The 5,808-nt window shown below is 47.1% G+C and overlaps 1 non-coding gene across 1 annotated transcript; it reads left to right on the forward strand.

Moving 5' to 3' along the window:
* The first annotated feature begins 4,633 nt into the window (after nucleotides 1–4,633).
* Trnas-uga (transfer RNA serine (anticodon UGA)) lies at nucleotides 4,634–4,708 on the forward strand. The gene has a single exon. It is a non-coding gene; the product is annotated as a tRNA-Ser (tRNA).
* The last annotated feature ends 1,100 nt before the right edge of the window (nucleotides 4,709–5,808 follow it).

The raw sequence follows: 5,808 nt of genomic DNA on the forward strand, positions 1-5,808 counted from the left end.
ACAGTTTGACCAAAACTTCCATATATCGTCAACCATGCGTCTACAACCTGTAGTGGATGTACGAGTACAGGTTGTAGATGGATGGTTGACGACGTATGGATGTTTGGGTCTGCTCATGAGTCGTGCAAGGATAGCCAAATGACGAGGTGACCGCTCGCGATAAGCGGGAAATACGGGTTCGAGTCCCGCTTCGCCACAAATTTTCATGGTCGTCATTCCATTCTACTGCTGATGGTTGTCCATATTCGCAGCTGCGAATACATTTACTGTAAATCAGAGCAGAGGACGCTGACACTTTTTTTCCAACCAATCGAGAATGGGATGCCAACGCCATTGCAGGTAGAAACAGGAAGTTTTGCTTCGCAGAGGTGGTATGGCGATGTAATACGGCCAAGACACATGTGTAGCCATCTGCGAGCATGAACCTACCAGACAAGTATTGTGTGGGAGACCAGGCGCAGCTAGCGTTGGTACAATAAATACCATGTGCGATATACAATAAGTTTTATAGCAGGCAACGTCCATCAGAGCACATGGGCTCCACAGTAATGGCCTGTGCGCTATATGGTAAATTGTTCTATCAGACAAATAATATCTGTTGGGAGCGGATGCAGCTGGCCCCTCGATCACGCCCCATATACACTCCTGGAAATAAGAACACCGTGAATTCATTGTCCCAGGAAGGGGAAACTTTATTGACACATTCCTGGGGTCAGATACATCACATGATCACACTGACAGAACCACAGGCACATAGACACAGGCAACAGAGCATGCACAATGTCGGCACTAGTACAGTGTATATCCACCTTCCGCAGCAATGCAGGCTGCTATTCTCCCATGGAGACGATCGTAGAGATGCTGGATGTAGTCCTGTGGAACGGCTTGCCATGCCATTTCCACCTGGCGCCTCAGTTGGACCAGCGTTCGTGCTGGACGTGCAGACCGCGTGAGACGACGCTTCATCCAGTCCCAAACATGCTCAATGGGGGACAGATCCGGAGATCTTGCTGGCCAGGGTAGTTGACTTACACCTTCTAGAGCACGTTGGGTGGCACGGGATACATGCGGACGTGCATTGTCCTGTTGGAACAGCAAGTTCCCTTGCCGGTCTAGGAATGGTAGAACGATGGGTTCGATGACGGTTTGGATGTACCGTGCACTATTCAGTGTCCCCTCGACGATCACCAGTGGTGTACGGCCAGTGTAGGAGATCGCTCCCCACACCATGATGCCGGGTGTTGGCCCTGTGTGCCTCGGTCGTATGCAGTCCTGATTGTGGCACTCACCTGCACGGCGCCAAACACGCATACGACCATCATTGGCACCAAGGCAGAAGCGACTCTCATCGCTGAAGACGACACGTCTCCATTCGTCCCTCCATTCACGCCTGTCGCGACACCACTGGAGGCGGGCTGCACGATGTTGGGGCGTGAGCGGAAGACGGCCTAACGGTGTGCGGGACCGTAGCCCAGCTTCATGGAGACGGTTGCGAATGGTCCTCGCCGATACCCCAGGAGCAACAGTGTCCCTAATTTGCTGGGAAGTGGCGGTGCGGTCCCCTACGGCACTGCGTAGGATCCTACGGTCTTGGCGTGCATCCGTGCGTCGCTGCGGTCCGGTCCCAGGTCGACGGGCACGTGCACCTTCCGCCGACCACTGGCGACAACATCGATGTACTGTGGAGACCTCACGCCCCACGTGTTGAGCAATTCGGCGGTACGTCCACCCGGCCTCCCGCATGCCCACTATACGCCCTCGCTCAAAGTCCGTCAACTGCACATACGGTTCACGTCCACGCTGTCGCGGCATGCTACCAGTGTTAAAGACTGCGATGGAGCTCCGTATGCCACGGCAAACTGGCTGACACTGACGGCGGCGGTGCACAAATGCTGCGCAGCTAGCGCCATTCGACGGCCAACACCGCGGTTCCTGGTATGTCCGCTGTGTCGTGCGTGTGATCATTGCTTGTACAGCCCTCTCGCAGTGTCCGGAGCAAGTATGGTGGGTCTGACACACCGGTGTCAATGTGTTCTTTTTTCCATTTCCATGAGTGTATGATCGACGGGATTCACTCAGGCAATCTGGGTGGCCAAATCATTCACTCGAATTGTCCAGAAAGTTTTTCAAACCAATCGCGAAATGAGTGCTATATGAGAAACATTTGCACCACATAACATCTGCCAGAGCAGATGCTGCTCCACTGTACATCCACAGCAGAGTCCTATATTGTATATACAATAAATTTTGTAAAAAATACGAGTGTACGACTTCGTACTGTAGGATGCGATAAGTTCTTAAAGCAGGCCCTGTTACACTCGTATATTTACACAAATGGCTCTTCCTTAAGGCTTCGCTTCACATATGATCTTAATGACTGCACTAGTTATATCTAGACTTGGCTTTATTGAATGTGAAAAATTCTGGGAACGTGCTGTTGTTATTTAGAGCGTCTCAGTATGATCATGTTAGCAAGATGAGGTCCTCCTCAATGAAATGCAGATACTGTGAAACTGAAAGCCTAACAGTGAACAGAGAGCAGCAGTCAGTGTGTTTTAAAGTCCTTGCAACACCCCAGCAGGTTGTATACACAGTACATCCTCAGTACTCCATCCTAAACACACACGGCTGCCCAACGCAGCCTGCTGCCGGTGTGAACACAGGGGTCACCGGCCAGGTAGCCAAACAGCCAGGTGGCGCACTGTATTGGATGTTGAGATGCCACATATTCGTTTTGTGTGCGAATGTAATACAATTCATCGAATGATTGCTTGGTCATATGCTTACTGGGGAGTTCGTTTCCGAACGCGGGAGATACATGCTCTTGGCTGTCAATACTTTGAAAAACATATTCGAGAACTGTCTGAAATTCTAGTTCCACTTGTGGAAGCAAGCCACAGGGAACGTATGCGGTTGAAGTTAGATACTCACTATTAATATCTGTTAGTGTGTGAGGGATAAGAGAATAAGTCAGATGCATAATTTCTTTGAAAAATCATTTATTGGTCATCCAACTTAAAAATAACTTCACATTATTTCAGGTAGAAATAAAAGCATTGGTTATTCCTTCCTCTTCTTTGTCTCCATACATCCTTGAGTTGGCGCATTTCTGGGTACCCCTGCCTCACAAGATCACGTCCTGCAGTGCTCTTGAGTATCTTTCTTATCCAAAATGCCTTCTCACTGCCTTTGACATAAACGACACTATCCATCTGATCGAAATTCCAAAACATCGAGAGACCATGTTCCAGAGACTAGCCAAGTTCGTCCCAGTTCTTTGAATGATGTTTCTCCTTCAGTCATAGTGCAGCCCTCCGAATTTTAGCACATTTAATAGTTGTGAAAGATTCAGGAGCCTCAACACTCCCAGAAAATGCCGCTGTTATGTGTCCAACGTTCGTAAAAGTAAGAAATGCCACGCAATAATGTTCGCAATCTTAGGTGTCATTGTGAAACGCTGCCGATGTGATGCACCACTCGTTAATTAATACTACTCGTTGCACTATTCCAGGCAGTGGACATTAGTTTACCATTTGATCATGCAACAACGATGCGTACGCAACCGTTTCCTTAGGGAAATCGTCTGATGAGTGAAATTCTGTATGAAGATAGATTGGTCCACCCTTGATCACTTGTTTGTGTTTCGAAAATCTATAATTCGACATGTGCTAACTCTTGCAACCTCTTTGGGTCAGTATACTTCCAGATCCTACGTCTTCCGCCTAGTAGGAGGGACAGAACTTTGAAAACAGGTCGTATAATAGGCTATACACTGTGTTACTCCAGTTCGACTGTAAGCTACTGTACGAGTAAAATTCACCATTTAAAGACACGTTAGCTTTTGTTAGTTCACAATTGTTGAATGTGTTCGAATCTTTCTTCAAGTTCCCTTTTCTCTTAGTCTGTAGTGTCATTATAGTGAACATAGGTGTTTCTGCTTGAATAGCCGTTTTCACAGACCAACTTTGTTTCTATGTAGATGGGAGAGCTGCATATCCATACGGTTTCCATGGACGGAAAGATAATGGCAGCGGAACACAGGAATTCAGTATCTTCAGTAATTGTACGTGATCTGCGTCAAATACTGAAATGTGCTGCATCTTCCAGAGTTTATTCGACATAATTTTATTCTCTTCAGGATAAGGTTCTCCATGAAGGTGAGTTGTTATCCGTCGCCCTTCTCACTGAAATCAGTTCTTGTTTCGATTTAATGATGACTCGTCAGATTTCTCTGAAGAATCCCATAACTCCAGAATGAGATCTTCACTCTGCAGCGGAGTGTGCGCTGATATGAAACTTCCTGGCAGATTAAAACTGTGTGCCCGACCGAGACTCGAACTCGGGACCTTTGCCTTTCGCGGGCAAGTGCTCTACCAACTGAGCTACCGAAGCACGACTCACGACCGGTACTCACAGCTTTACTTCTGCCAGTACCTCGTCTCCTACCTTCCAAACTTTACAGAAGTTCTCATTCTGGAAACATCCCCCAGGCTGTGGTTAAGCCATGTCTCCGCAATATCCTTTCTTTCAGGAGTGCTAGTTCTGCAAGTTCGCAGGAGAGCTTCTGTAAAGTTTGGAAGGTAGGAGACGAGGTACTGGCAGAAGTAAAGCTGTGAGTACCGGTCGTGAGTCGTGCTTCGGTAGCTCAGTTGGTAGAGCACTTGCCCGTGAAAGGCAAAGGTCCCGAGTTCGAGTCTCGGTCGGGCACACAGTTTTAATCTGCCAGGAAGTTTCAATCCCATAACTATCTTAAATGACCAACAAACACTAAAGGGACTACATTCTCTTATCGCTTCGTCTATGAACTATCCTCCATTAAGCAGACCATTCACGCCAGAGGTAGCTGTGGAAACGTATGTGCCACGTTGTGATAGCACTCAGTTTCTGCTTGTCATAGTGAACTAGAGTTGTTATATCGAGTGATGCCATTGTGTAACTTATATTCCTCATAAACACTACATGGAATCTTGAAGTGCGGAAGGTTTTGACTAATTGAAGCAGCTGTTTTTGTAAGTTGTCCATTGGGTAGTACATCTGTGAGTATCTCTTTTGTCTCATGAGCTGTCTAAGCCCTTTTCTATATGGTTCTAAATGGATTCCTTTCTGATGGCGACAGGTTCCATAATTCTATTATGTATTTTTTCTTTCTGAGGTTGCTATTATGCAATCTATGCATTCTTCACCATCCCTGATATGGCCACAGTGCCTCTGGGCAAACAGCCGACAGCCAGCAATCTGGTCAATGCTGAAATTAAGAAAGCAGTATGTTAAACTATTTTTTTATATAATTGCTTCCACTGTTCAGACATTTGTCACAGGGGTAAACCAACTTGCCTATGCCGCCAATGAAGACACTACTGAACACAGTTTGTTCTGTCATCGTCGTTGTCAGAGCGCCTCCCTCAAAATCATGCTAGAAGTTCAAGAACAAGTGGCAAACAGAAAGTACGAGATCGGGGCTGTTTGGTGTTGAATGCTCAGTCAAAGCATTGTGATTCTACATGACAACGCACATCCCCATTCTGCTGGTGTCGCAGGTTCGAATCCTGCCTCGGGCATGGATGTTTGTGATGTCCTTAGGTTAGTTAGGTTTGAAGTAGTTCTAAGTTCTAGGGGACTAATGACCACAGCAGTTGAGTCCCATAGTGCTAGAGCCATTTGAACCATTTTCTGCTGGTGTCACTCAAAACTTTATTCAGCAATTCGATGGGGAGCAGTTTGATCATCTGTGGTACAGCCCCCATCTTGCACCATGTGACTGCCGCTTGTTCTTGAACATGGTAGCGACGACGATGCAAGAAACGGTGT

This window comes from Schistocerca nitens, chromosome 7, assembly GCF_023898315.1.
Source record: "Schistocerca nitens isolate TAMUIC-IGC-003100 chromosome 7, iqSchNite1.1, whole genome shotgun sequence".
In the NCBI taxonomy this organism is placed as follows: Eukaryota; Metazoa; Arthropoda; class Insecta; order Orthoptera; family Acrididae; genus Schistocerca; species Schistocerca nitens.